The sequence below is a fragment of the Hyla sarda genome, chromosome 4 (assembly GCF_029499605.1).
Source record: "Hyla sarda isolate aHylSar1 chromosome 4, aHylSar1.hap1, whole genome shotgun sequence".
In the NCBI taxonomy this organism is placed as follows: Eukaryota; Metazoa; Chordata; class Amphibia; order Anura; family Hylidae; genus Hyla; species Hyla sarda.
The window spans coordinates 55,380,937-55,395,278 of record NC_079192.1 but is presented as its reverse complement, the minus strand read 5'-3'; the positions used below and the strand labels follow the sequence as shown (position 1 = coordinate 55,395,278).

General features: G+C 46.5%; 1 protein-coding gene across 2 annotated transcripts in view; it reads right to left on the bottom strand.

Annotated features, from left to right (window-relative positions):
- Nucleotides 1-14,342, bottom strand: part of PEBP4 (phosphatidylethanolamine binding protein 4) — a 106,841-nt gene that overhangs the window by 28,638 nt on the left and 63,861 nt on the right. The window lies entirely within an intron of this gene.

Genomic DNA, 14,342 nt, shown 5'->3' with positions numbered 1-14,342 from the left:
TGAGCTGATTTATAATACATTTTCCCATTAATATGTAAAGCATGGATCTAAATCTCTGGCTTAGGAGTCCAGTGGGCGGTCCTATACATTGACTGACAGCTATCATATGTAAACACATGCAATGAAGACAGTCAGTGACTTGGACCAGCCACTGTACTCCTCAGAAATATGCAGAGATTTAGAGCAAAATATTACAAGTTATATATTTTTGTGGGGGAAAAATTTCAGTACAAAGATTAAGTTTTTGTGGGTAAAGATTCAGTATAACTTGGAATACATTTATCTAAATCTCTGCTTCTTCTGGGCTTAAAAGTCTAATGGATAAGCAGCTGACAGCTATCATATCTAAACACACAGAGAAGGCTGTCAATCACTGAGTGGGACTGCCCACTGGACTCCTAAGCCCAGGATGATTTATATAAAGTTATGATGAATCTTTTCCCACAAAACTATATATCATTCTGTTCAGCCCCTACTGCTTCATAATAAGACAACCCCGTACTGGACAGTATGGGAAGGGAGGGGGTCCATGACGGGGGACAGCCCAGGAGTGTTCATGGGGTGAGGGAGAGTTCCAGAGGGCAGGTGGAGGACAAGGTGGAGGAGTGTAAGGGCCAGCTCCCGCCACATCGGATGTCAGCTTGGCTGAACTGAGCAGTGACGAGGAGGGGAGAGGCCATCGCTCCCCTGCTTTGAGGCCTGCCGGAGAGGGGACTGCTTCTTCTGCTGCACGGAGAGAGGTGCCACGTGATGCTGGGGCAGGAAGTAGACGCAGGCTGTCTGCGGCCAGGAGTGTGGTGGTGCCGCCTGCTCTGGTCGGGGACAGTGTTGCTGCCGCAGGCGAAGAGAGGTCGGGATCTGCAGCTGCGGTGTCTGCCTGCCGCACGTCTACTGGAGCCGATGGATCGGGATCTTCTGGAGCTGGAGTGGATGGCAAGTCTGGAGCTACAGCCGCTGGTCACCTGGGGCCAACTTCGGCTAGGGTTGGGGGGGTGGGTTTGTGGGAGGGGTTACAGTCGTTATTGCGGGATGTTAAGTGTCTGTTGCAAGATAGGGCCACGGTTGGTGGGGGTTCCCCGGTGGCGGTATGGGAGGCGGGGCAGGTTCCCTCAGGGGCTGTGGGGGGTGCAGGTGGGCCTGTGGTCAGTGGTAGCGGGGCTGGGTCTGCGGCGGCTGAGGTGGGTGCTAGCGTGGCTGCGAGTGCTGTGATCGGGGCACCGCTGCGTCAGCAGGGCCTGCTGCGCCTGCGGGGAAGGTGGGCGAGGAGGTGAGGTTGGCTGATTTGGCGCGGGGGGAGGTGTATGTGTGTTTGGAAGGGCCGTTGGGGGCTCATTTGAAGTCAGAGGTGCGGCAGAAAATTTGGAAGGACAAGTATGTTGAGATATTTTCTCTCCTGCCTCTGGAGAAGTTTAATTTGGATAGGGCAAAGCCAGATGAGTCCAAGAAAGAGGAAGAGGAGCTGCGGCGGTATCGGTTGATACCCCGTACGTTTTCAAATTGGTTGCAGGCATTCGCCATACTGGCTAGTGTGAAAAGGCGCCGGAGAATTGTTCGGGACTTTTTTGTTACCTGGACTCTGTGGGGGAGGCGTACAGGGTTTATGGGGGTACCGCATGGTTGCGGTATGATGAGCAATTCCGGCAAAGGAAGGCGGTTAGGCCTTCTTTGCGCTGGGACCACAAAGACATTAGTCTTTGGATGCGGTTGATGGCAGCGCCAAAGGTTGGCAATCAGTCCTTTCGGGATGGCGCCGGTTCTTCCGGATCAGGGTCCAGTTGGCCGGCGGGAGCGGGAAAGGGTTGCTGTTGGCAATTTAATGAGGGGCACTGTCGTTTTGGGGAAGGGTGCAGATTTAAACATGAATGCTCCGGTTGCGGAGGTTCCCATAGTTTGTCCAGGTGCTTTAAAAAGGGTAAGAAGGGAGGATCTGAGGTTGAGCACAAAGGGGGCAACTCCGGTGAAGGTAGCAAGGATGGGGCCATTTTTATATAGATATCCAAATAGGGGGGATGCTAGGTTGCTGAGGGACAGTTTTCAGTTTAGTTTTTGTATTCCGTGTGTTAATGTTAAACCGCAGGGGGAGGTCAGGAATTTGGTGTCGGCGTTGCGGCATCCGGAGGTAGTTTGGGAGAAGCTGTTGAAGGAGGTGGCTTTGGGCCGGATAGCGGGCCCTTTCTCGGCTCTTCCTTTGCAGGAGTTGAGGGTCTCGCCGTTGGGTTTAGTTCCAAAGAAGGAGCCGAATAAGTTCCGTCTTATTCATCACCTTTCACACCCGGTTGGGGGGTCGGTGAATGACGGAATTGATCCGGCGATTTGTGCAGTGTCGTATACTTCGTTTGTTGCGGCGCTGACTTGGGTGCGGAAATATGGTAGGGGGACTCTCTTGGCAAAAACGGACATTGAGGCGGCGTTTCGCCTTTTGCCGGTGCATCCTGAGAGTTTTAGTTTGTTGGGGTGTTGTTGGGAGGGTGAGTTATTTCTGGACAAGTGTTTACCTATGGGGTGTTCGGTGTCTTGTGCGTTGTTCGAGTGTTTTAGTACGTTTCTGGAATGGGTGGTGCGGACGGAGTCTCAGGTTGACTCTGTTCTGCATTACCTGGATGATTTTTTGTTTTTGGGTCCACAGGGTTCGGCTCTGTGTTCCATATTGTTGCAAACTATGGAGAGGGTGGCGGACGGCTTTGGGGTGCCTTTGGCGCCCGACAAAACGGAGGGGCCTGCCACTCAGTTGAAGTTTTTGGGCATAGTGATAGACACCGTGGCTATGGAGTGTCGACTGCCCGAGGACAAGTTGGGGGACCTGAAGGAGGCGGTGGCCTTGGCCGCTAGGGCACAGAAGATACAGCTTAGGGATCTACAGTCTTTGTTGGGCAGGCTAAACTTTGCGTGTCGGATTATGCCAATGGGGAGGGTTTTTTGTCAGATATTAGCGGCAGCAAATGCAGGCGCTAGCAGGCCGCGAAATTATATCCGTTTGACAGCCGAATTGCGGGCTGACTTGGCGGTGTGGAGGGAGTTTTTGGATGTTTATAATGGGAGGTCCGTGATTATGGGTAGGCAGGTGTCCATGGGGATCTTGAGCTGTATACTGACGCGTCCGATAGTCGCAGTTTCGGTGCATATTGGCAAGGGGAATGGTGCGTGGGTTCATGGCCGGAGGAGTGGCGGTCGACTGGGTTGGTAAAAAATCTGGCTCTTCTGGAATGGTTTCCTATCTTAGTGGCGGTGGAAATTTGGGGGAAGAGGCTGCGAGACAGGAAGATGCACAATCGGCGAGCTCGCCGCCGGTGGTGCGTTTGGTGAGGCAGTTGGTGTTGAGGGGGTTGCGCCTCAATGCTCAGTTTGTTGCCGTGCATGTCCTTGGGGTTCTGAATGAAATCACTGACTCCCTTTCTCGTTTCCAGTGGGATCGGTTTCGGGAGTTGGCGCCGGATGCGGAAGCGCATGGGATCGCATGTCCGGAGGAGCTGTGGAGCGTGGTCTAATGGCGGCTTTTGGGCTTGTCAGGCAGTAAGTCTGCGCGAGTACCTGGGCCGGCTATTGTAAGTGCTGGAAGGAATGGGAGGAGTTGCTGGACGGTTTGGGAGAGTTGCATTCCGCGGGGGATTAGGAGACGGCCATGTTGTTTTTCGTTGGCAGGTTGTTTGGGGATGGGGTGTCCGGGTCGGGGCTTAGACGGCGCTTAGCGGCTTTAGCCTTTTGGTTCCAAGTGAGGGGTTTGGCGGATGCGACCAAATCGTTTTTGGTTAGGAGGGCGGCCAGGGGATTTCGGAGGGGAATGCAGGTTAGGGATTCTAGGAAGCCGGTTTCCTTTTCATTGTTGGAGGAGTTGGGTGTGGTTTTGGCCGGTGTGTGTTTTTCGGAGTTCGAACAGGTTTTGTTCAGGTGTGCCTTCTCGTTGTCATTTTTTGGGGCATTTCGGATTTCGGAGTTGGTGGCGCCTAGCAAGGTGAAGGCAGGGTTTTTTTTTTTTACTGATGTGCTCTATGAAGGGGCCATTTTGGAGTGTGTGGTTCGACATTCAAAAACGGATCAAGTGGGGCGGGGGTTTGGGGTACGTTTGGCGCCTTTGGTCGGGTCTGGGATGTGCCCGGTGCGTTGTTTTCGGGAGTATCAGGCACGGCGCCCCGCGCTTGGGGGGCCCTTATTGTTGCATGCGGGCGGGGAATTTTTATCCCACTTTCAGTTTATAAGGGTTTTTTAGGAAGGCTTTGGAGTTGCTGGGTAGGAGCCCTGGGGAGTTCAGTTCCCATTCCTTTAGGATTGAGGCCGCGACTGAGGCATCTAGGTGGGGGCTTGGGTCCGATGCTATCCGGCGCATTGGGCGATGGGAATCTGAGAGGTTTCGTTTGTATGTACATTCTCAATTGTTGTGATTTGTGTGGGAGTGGGGTTAATTGCTGTAAGTTTTTTTTTTCCGTTTATGTTTTACAGGTGGTGCTCCGTGCCCGATATGGATCCTGGGACATTCTTATGTGGTGAGAGGAGCGGCGAGGGCTGCGGTGCGGCCGGATGGGAGGAAGTTGGGGTTCTCCAGGGAAGTGGCACAGGTGCGGTGTTTGGGCAAAGGGGGTATGCTGTGGTCGGGGGTGTTGCCTTTCCTTCAGAGGTACGTTGAGCTGGACTGGGCCCCGGATGTACTGGTAGTTCACGTTGGGGGCAATGATCTTGGGAGTCGGACCGCTAGGTCATTGATGAGGGACATCAAGCTTGACCTGTTGAGAATCTGGAATTCATTTCCGGGGATTTTTCTTGTCTGGTCAGATATTGTGGCTCGAGTTAAATGGAGGAATGCTAGATCGGTGTCCAGCTTGAATAGGGCGAGGGCGAAGGTAAATCGGGTGGTGAGTCGATTTGTGGCAAGAAATAGAGGCTTGGTGATCCGACATAGGGAGCTGGAGGTGGCCTCCTCTGAATTTCTGGGGCCTGATGGGATTCATTTGAACCCTGTGGGTACTGACCTCTGGGCTTGGGAAATCAGAGATGTGGTGGAGAGAGCGGTTCAGTTGTGGGAGGGCGGCCGTTTGTAAGGGGTCACAAAGGGCCGTCTGTGGCAGGAGCTAGAGGGGGACTTGGAGACAATTGGAGAGAGTTGGCACTGAATGGGATGGTGAGGCTGGGGGCGGTACCCAGCCTCGTGTGGTGAACCCCGGCGGGAGAGGCCCAAAGGGGCGGGGGTCTCTGAAAGCGGTGCCCTGGGGTTAGGTGAAGGCTCGACCCAGGGCAAAGTAGGAGACCAGAGGAAAAGTTGGGAAGCCTCCAAGTCCCCCTCCGGCTAGGTGTATAACCATGTTAAGGAATAAGTTTGCACTAATGTTTGCACTAATGTCTATATTGTAAATGGGTGGTCAGGTAAGGTTACCTGATTATGTATAAGGTTATTTAATATTTGGGTATTAAGTTTATGTTAAAATAAAAAAATGGCCGCTGTGGCCTTTATACCAAACTATGTAGTCAGTGTGTTATTGTGGACAAATGGAGGGGGTTTACGGGTCACAGAGCATGTGGATGATACCCTAGTCAAGACAACCCCGTACTGGACAGTATGAGAAGGGAGGGGGTCCATGACGGGGGACAGCCCAGGAGTGTTCATGGGGTGAGGGAGAGTTCAAGAGGGCAGGTGGAGGACAAGGGGGAGGAGTGTAAGGGGAGTTTATAAATAGCAGAGGTCAGGGAGCAGAGGGACCATTCTGAGGGGAGTACAGCAGGGAGAAAGTTGCCCGCCAGCCCTTGTATTTTGGCATTGGTGGGGTAATTGTATGCGTCGCAGCGGCAGGAGCTAGAGGGGGACTTGGAGACAATTGGAGAGAGTTGGCACTGAATGGGATGGTGAGTCTGGGGGGTGGTACCCAGCCTAGTGTGGTGAACCCCAGCGGGGGTCTTTGAAAGTGGTGCCCTGGGGTTAGGTGAAGGCTCGACCCAGGGAAAAGTAGGAGACCCAAGGAAAAGTTGGGAAGCCTCCAAGTCCCCCTCTGGCTAGGTGTATAACCATGTTAAGGAATAAGTTTTCACTAATGTTTGCACTAATGTCTATATTGTAAATGGGTGGTCAGGTAAGGTTACCTGATTATGTATAAAGTTATTTAATGGTATTTAATATTTGGGTATTAAGTTTATGTTAAAATAAAAAATGGCCGCTGTGGCCTTTATACCAAACTATGTAGTCAGTGTGTTATATGGGACAAATGGGACAAATGGAGGGGGTTTACGGGTCACAGCGCATGTGGATGAGACCCTAGTCATGCTGCCTGCAGATTAAACTGCATCTTAAAGGGATACTCTATTTGCACAAAAAAGGTTTCCACCAAACTAGTGCCAGAAAGTAAATGGTCAGAATGAAAAGAAATTCAAAAAGAAAAGAACTTGCATTGAAAAGTTGCATTTATTGATCTAAATCTGCATGTTTTGGGCTTAGGAGTCTAGGGGGTGGTCCTACTTGACAGCTATCACTGTATGAAGGCTATCATGGCCCATGTGACTGCCGTAAAGCTCACCTCTGAACTACTAATATAATAGTGCACAGCAATGGCTCAGAAAAGATGTCTGCAACCGTATTAATGAACAAAAAAGTAGAAAGTCTATAAGACTTTTATTAAAGTCTACAATAAGAAGATAAAATCTGATTCAAAAAGAAAATGTATTCTGTTTTACGTTATTAATATATTATATTTCAACAAACTTTTTCATAGATCAATAGTGCAAGCAAATATAGGAAACTTTGCGATATATCTTATTAGATAAAAACCCTTCTTTCTGCTGCTATCAAGCTTTTTCCCTCTCCTCTTCTGATACTCTCTCTTTCTCTGTGAAAATCAGCTATGGTAAGTTTTGTCCTGTGTCAGTTTGTCTTGTAGTTCAGTCAGGGATCTAATTACACGAAACACAAGTCTATGAAGGTTGGGAGGAGGGAGATAGGAGGTAGGGATCGACCGATTATCGGTTTGGCCGATATTATCGACCGATATTCATGATTTTGGACATTATCGGTATCGGCAATTACCTTGCCGATATGCAGATAATGCCCCGCCCCGCCTCCCCGGCCAGAGACTGCCGCCGCCCCATTGCCTCCCCCATCCCCGGTTTTATAATTACCTGTTCCCGGGCCCCGCGCTACTTCTGGCTCCTGGGACGTCCTGATCTATCGCTGTGCTGCGTAGCGCAATGATGACTGGCGTCCTCAATGCGACGTCACTGTCATTGCGCACAGTGACAGCTCAGGACGCCGCCGGAGCCAGAAGTAGCGTGGACCCCTGGAACAGGTCATTATAAAACCGGGGATGGGGGAGGCAATGGGGCGGCGGTGGCGGTTGGAATAGGGAGAACCGAAGGACAGGCAGGGGGAGAGAAGCGGGCGGCGAGGGCAGTCTCTGACCCCGCAAAAGCAGCTGCAGTTCATTGATTTAAAGCACCCGCTTTAAATTATTGATCTGCAGCGGCTTCTGCGGGGCCGGTGGGGTGGGGTGTGGGGGGAATAGCCAATAACTTATACCGATATTCCGGTATAAGTTATCGGCTAGCGGCCTGAAAGGTCACAGAATATCGGTATCGGCCCTAAAAAATCAATATCAGTCGATCCCTAATAGGAGGGGTCTGTGTCTGAGAACACAGGATACAAAGAGAGCATATCAGGGTTTTATACACAGTTTAGACTGTACACTCATGCTGCCTTGTCCGCAGCTACAATTTAGGATGTGCACAGAGACAAGTACAGGATCTCCTCTTCTGTGTATGTGCAGTGTTGGGGAGATAACATATATTAGGCACCACCCATCAGCTCCAGGAGAACTGAAAATTATAGATGAAGCCCGCAGAGCAGAAAAAAAAAATCCCATATAAGTTATATAATGGCCTGAAATAGTGCTGCTTCTAACGTGTGCACACACAGGGCAGCTTATCCTGAAGAGTCACCTGAAAGAACAGGTATACTTTAAACTAAACGTGGCCATATTGTCTCTTCTAGGTGTGGGTCCCAGGCATGAAAACTGCACACAGAAGTAAAAGAAGCATATTACACTGTATGATAACTTGGTATTATGGGCTTAAAGAAAAAAATATCCTGGAATACCCTTTTAAATTTCAGAAGCTAAGACAACCATATAATGCCTGGAGTTGTCTTGTCATCAAGCTTCAGGCATCCTATCTATGATTTCTTAGGCAACTATACTTTCCAGTTGCCCCACACCCAAAGACGCAATGATAGGACACTTCTACACAGTTGAATGAGACAATGATAAATTTGTGTCAGTGCATAAAAAAAGATGATGGCCCTTTAATAGCCATGAAATCAAGTTGATAATCCATACAATACTTGCAGGGCCAACTAACAAACAGAAGAGCCGACACTCTAATGATAGATAAAATGATTCTTATGCTTGGTATAGAGGAGCTGATATGCCATATTGTTCGAGAATAGCTATTAAAGACCCCCATCTGTTTCCACCCAACCCCCTATCAGTAAGTGTGCGGAGAGTCGGGGAACACACAGCTTTCTTGCTGGGAATAAACAGGAAGAGACAAATACTGGCAGCAGTCGCATACACCAAGAACACAGCGAAGCGCGTCTGCCATACATACATATACACATATATTCACATGCGGTAAATTTGTTTCAGAAATTTCTGCTACTTTCTCGTTTTTCGAAATAGGTCTTGCAGAAATCCACGTACGTGCTGAAAAAAAAACCCATACAGGTGTATAGAACAGATTTTTAGCCTCCAATTTTTGCAACAATTCTGACGTGTAAAAATACATTGATCAGCTATAACATTAGCCTAATAGCCAAAACAGCATTGACCCATCAAGGCCTGGAGTCCACACGACCTGTGTATGGTGTCTGCTCCTGTAAGTTATGAGATGCGGCCTCCATGGATCGGATTTATTTTTCCAGCACATCCCACAGATGACAGTCCTTGCACTATTTTCTTACTGCGCTAAACTTCCGTCCTTCTGGTGGGATTGCCGAAGGAACTCTGAATATTGGAGTCCGAAAGCAATGTGAACGGGGCCTAACATGGTAAAAATACTCAGTCCTGAAAAGGCAAGGCCTTAGGACTTGTTCACACTGCCGTTGTGCTCCGGTAAAAGGAGCTCCATTGGTCAGTCCATACGAAGGACAGAAGTTGGGTGAAGTATACTGCAGGTCCTATTTTTTCTCTCTGATAAACTCCTGTAAAATACCAGATAACTGACGGACCCAATTCAAGTCAATGGGATCAGACGTGCTCAGACCCCCCCCCCCCCCCTCCCCAACCAGAAAAAAAAACACACACACAATGTACCCTGGTCGGAGCACAATGGCCATGATGCATGAGCCGTGAAAGTTGTACTGTATTGTGATGGGTACGAAAACTACAATTACAATAATAGCTACAAAAGCAAATGTGAACCAACTTAGATGTTAACTATCACCTGTACTAGGAAACAGCACAGAAATAGTTAACCAGCCATGTTGGTTTTCAGAGAACACTCAATGCCAGCTGGTCCCTGTGATAAGTATATAATAGAAGCAAAGACGACGGCACAGTTAGGCAGGAGTGTAGACGTTCCGTGGAGCTGGGGGGGGGGGGGGGGGGGGAGGTATCAGTCTTTACTTTTCATTCCTTGTTCTACTGTAATTGCATTATTTAAAGCTGCGTTTCTGTGACAACTGCTCAACCTGACACATGCAGAGCGTGCGGCTCACAGGCAGTGCATGGCAACACTGCAAAGGATTCTGGGCCGACATTAGAACATGCTTTCCTTTGTCTCACCCACTGACATGCTTGCTAGTATTAACCCCTTCTCTGCTGCTTCTGAGAAGGTGACGGAATTCAGCAGTAATTTACAACCTATACCAGGATTTTCCAACCTGGATGCCTCTGGTTGTTGCAAAATTACAACTCCCAGCATGCCCAGACAGCCGAAGGTTGTCTCGGAATGCTGGGAGTCTTAGTTTTGCAACAACCAGAGGCACCCTGGTTGGAAAACACTGACCCACGCTATAAGTTGAAATATGTTAAAGGGGTTTTTCAGCCAAATCGTAACACTTAACCTTATGCCTCCATGTGCAATAAAGAAACCAAAACAAAATTAGTGCTGTAAAAAGGTCTCCTTATATGGCTCAGGGTATTAAAAAAATCTTAAAAACTATGATTTTTGATACAGAAAATGTTCGCAGAATGTATTCTGCAGACAGGGAGGTAACCTTCTTAAAAGGGTTAATGAAATTAGGAAAAAAACTTAAAAATGTTGCCCAGGCATGTCAAATGTTTTGATCGCACCAGGTCTCACTCCTAAGACCTGCTGCGATCACTGGCAGCACAATAGACTCCCTATCTGACCTTTTTTTTTTTTTGAATAAGGGTACGTTCACACGAGCGGATCCCCAGCGCGTATTACGCTGTGGATCCGCCGCTGAAGGATCGCTGTATTCTGCCTTTACAGGTGCTTGCTCGGAGCAGCAATACATGATGTGTGATTTGCTGCGCATGCTTGCGACCGCTCCCTCTGCTCTATGAACTAGGCCGAGAGCTGCCACGATGTGCGAGTATACTGCGCATGCGCACGGCAACTCGCACGTCGCAGTGTGTCTGCTCGTAGCGGCGGATTGCCGCTCTGAGCAGGCACCTGTAAAGGCAGCATACAGTCCTTCAGCGGCGGATCCGCAGCGTAATACGCACTGGGGATCCACTCGTGTGAACGTACCCTAAGTCTCTCTTACATTAAGGTAACCCTCTAAGATACTGAGGACAAGTGTGGCACTGTTTTTTGGGAATAAAGCAGCTATATTTTTCTTATCCTGGGTGACAACAGCTTTAGAAGTGTGGCCACATTGGATGATTCTTTCTGCGGAATCTGCTCGGAAATGCATTGCCCTCTATGAAAACAACCATGTTTTATGAATAGGGGAGGTTACATAAAGGTGGGTGAACAGTCAACAAACTAAATTTTCAATGTATAAGGTTTTATAAAGTCAAGGACAGCTATGGGAAAACATCCGGCAATGTAAAAGCCTATTCAGGCTACACAAATCAATGAAGACAAATCAAGTAGAGTCCAGCCTAAGAAGTTAGTCGCTGACAACTTGGTACATCAAAATACCAAAATAAACAGGCAGTTGTGTTACAACTTGTGTATGTCTGGCAACATGTGGGGAACATGTCCATGAAGACAAAATGTGATCATGCTGGTCTGATGTATTATATATACAGTGGTCCTTCAACTTACAATGGCCTCAGATTACAATATTTCCTTGACCATTGTAAGTTAAGACCCCACACAACATACAATGCCAGATACAGTCCAGACCCACAGCTCATGGCTGGAAGATCTTTATCAGGCTGTGAATGTCCCTTAGCTGTGCCAGCACTACCTTTGGACAACCAGTGAGGGTGAATTCATCAAACTGTTTACCCTGTTTTTTGTGTTTATTTTTGTCTAAATTGTTGCCGCCTGTTTCTGTGTGACTTTTCATTTCAAACATTTTAGAATAACCACTTTGTGGACTGCTTTAGGCTACTTTCACACTGCCGTGGTGCCCCGTACGAAAACGGCCGTTAGGTCCGTCAGGCGCCATTGTTTTTGTAGCGGGAGAAAAAGATGTCGCAAGTACAAATTTTCTCCCGCTATTCTCCCCTCCTTTCCTCACATCCGCTGCCTGACGGGTCAAAATGGCAGTGTGAAAGGGGCCCTAGTAGGGTTTTTGCAGTAGGTAGTGATTTACCAACACAACTTTGTGAAAAAAGTTGCACATTTTTCACACATTACCTTTTTTACATGCTAACTCAGACTAACTCACACCAGCCCAACAAAAAAATCTAAACTGGCAGCATGCTGAGGTGATGTGGCTGTGCAAAATCACTACAGCAATGTTCTTTCTCCCTGATCACTGAATAGTTAGTATACTGCGCTTGTCTTAATTATGCTTACTTTACCCTGTGTCTGTGACTTATACTCCTGACTACTGTTATGATATAAAAAAAACTGTTAAAACTAATACAAATATATAATTTAAAAAAACTAATTTTTTTCAGAGTGACGCTACAAGTATTGAACAAAATTTGCTACTATTGTATGTCATAAAAAAAAAATAACAAACAATCTCAGAATCGGAGAAAGAAAAGACAGAGCACATACCAAATGCTTCAATGCCGTAGTCTCTTTATTACTTCATGCGGGGTAAACGGTGGTGAGAGAGGGAGGGTGGACGGGTGCTTCAGGGAACTATGGGCAACGGTCTGTATCACGCTGGTCCGCGCTTCATCAGGCCCTACGTCACAGGACTAGAGGGAGTGTTTTAACATCACCAGGGACACATGGAAGACGCAGACATATACGTGGATTGGGATTGGGAAGTCAAAACATACAGGCATACAAAATACAAATAATGATAAAAACAATACATCTCTATTGCAAATCAAGTAGGCACATCACAGTAGCTTTTATATAAATACTTCCATTTCATTATATTCATTCAGGCCCAACGGGAGCATCCATCTGGATATTTGTGAAGATGGGATCTTAATTTACTCATAATTTTAGTGGTAGGATCTGTTTTTAATTCTACCACTAAAATTATAAGTACCGGTAAATTAAGATCCCATCTTCACAAATATGCTAAAAAATCAGCAATAACAGAAAAAACTGCAGAAAAACTTTTACCACACAACCCTAAAAAAACACATTGATATTTATTACCGAAAGTTCATAAAGGAATCATCCCCACCCCTAAAGCTCCTTTGTTGAAGCTTACGCCCACCTGCCTCCGTGATACAGGAGATTTAATAACTTCTCTATGTGATTTTTGGTGGCAGGAAGGTTTTTCCTTACGCTCCATAGACGTTGAGAGCCTGTACACCCGCATCCTCCATGATGCGGGTGTGCAGACTCTCAGAGAGTTCTTGGAGTGCTCTAATAAGTCCACTGACTTCATAGACTTTGTATCGGATTCAGTTACTTTAATATTAAACAATTGTTTTCAGTATGGGGGCAGTGGTATGCCTAATTGCAGGGAACAGCGATGGGCACACCGATCTCATGTTCCTATGCAAATATCTTTTTGGCTATCCTAGAAAGAAATATGATTTTCACCACAAAAATCCATTTATTTCTAAGATAAAATTGCTCTTAAGATTTGTTGACGATATTTTTATCGTTTGGGACGATTCCCGTGAAAATGTTTCCCTTTTTGTCGACCATCTTAAACAGCAATAATGAAGTTAACATGTGGTTCACCTTCCATTTTGGGGGATTAACTCTCAAGTTTCTTGACACCAAGATTGAAGTTAAAAATAACATGATTTATACCTCAGGTTACAGGAAACAGATTTCCAAAAATTTGATTCCGCATTACAATTCATTCCACCCTATACATGTTAAAAACAGTGTCCCAGTAAGCCAATTAATTAGGTTGAAATTTATAAATACTGATTCTGAAATATATTACCAACAAGCAAAAAAATTAGAGGATCACCTAATTCAGAGAGGCTACCCAGTAGAAGTTATACCTAAAGCAAAAGATAAAGTAGAGAGAATTCAGACAAAAGAAAAAAAAGAAAAATATGATAGAACAGTACTCACATTTAGAAATTCACCATTAAACCAAGTAGTTAAAAGAGCCCGATGAAGGCTTGAAAATTATAGTAGATTAAAAAAAAACATCACAAATTACAGAAAGAATGAAACCATTCAAGACTACGGTATTTAAAAAGGAAAAAAAGACAGGTCAGTGAGAAAAAGAACTGGCTCAATGCGCAAAAACCTACAAGTTTATTTGCCTGTGGTAATTGTCCTATTTGCGATCTTAACCTAAAAGGGTGAAATAAATCTGGGAGGAACATTAATAAGGTTTAAACTATTTGCCACTTGTTGGACAACCTATGTAGTGTACTCCCTCATATGCGTATGTGGGAGATACTACATAGGGAAAACAAGAGAGACCTCTTTTCCAGAGGATAAGAGAACACTTATGTTCTCTAATAACCAAGAAAGGTTGTACTAGGTTTATTCAACATATGTGTGAAAACCATGATGGCAGTCCGAAAGCATTAAAGTTTATGGTTCTGAAAAGGATTGAACAATCTCCAAATGGCGGAGATATGCATCAACAGTTGCTATTGCAGGAATCCAGATGGATTCTCCATACAAATGCAACAGGCCCGTTGGGCCTGAATGAATATAATGAAATGGAAGTATTTATATAAAAGCTACTGTGATGTGCCTACTTGATTTGCAATAGAGATGTATTGTTTTTATCATATGTATTTTGTATACCTGTTTGTTTTGTCTTCCCAATCCTGATCCACATGTATGTCTGCATCTTTCATGTGTCCCTGGTGATGTTAAAACACCTCCTCTAGTCCTGT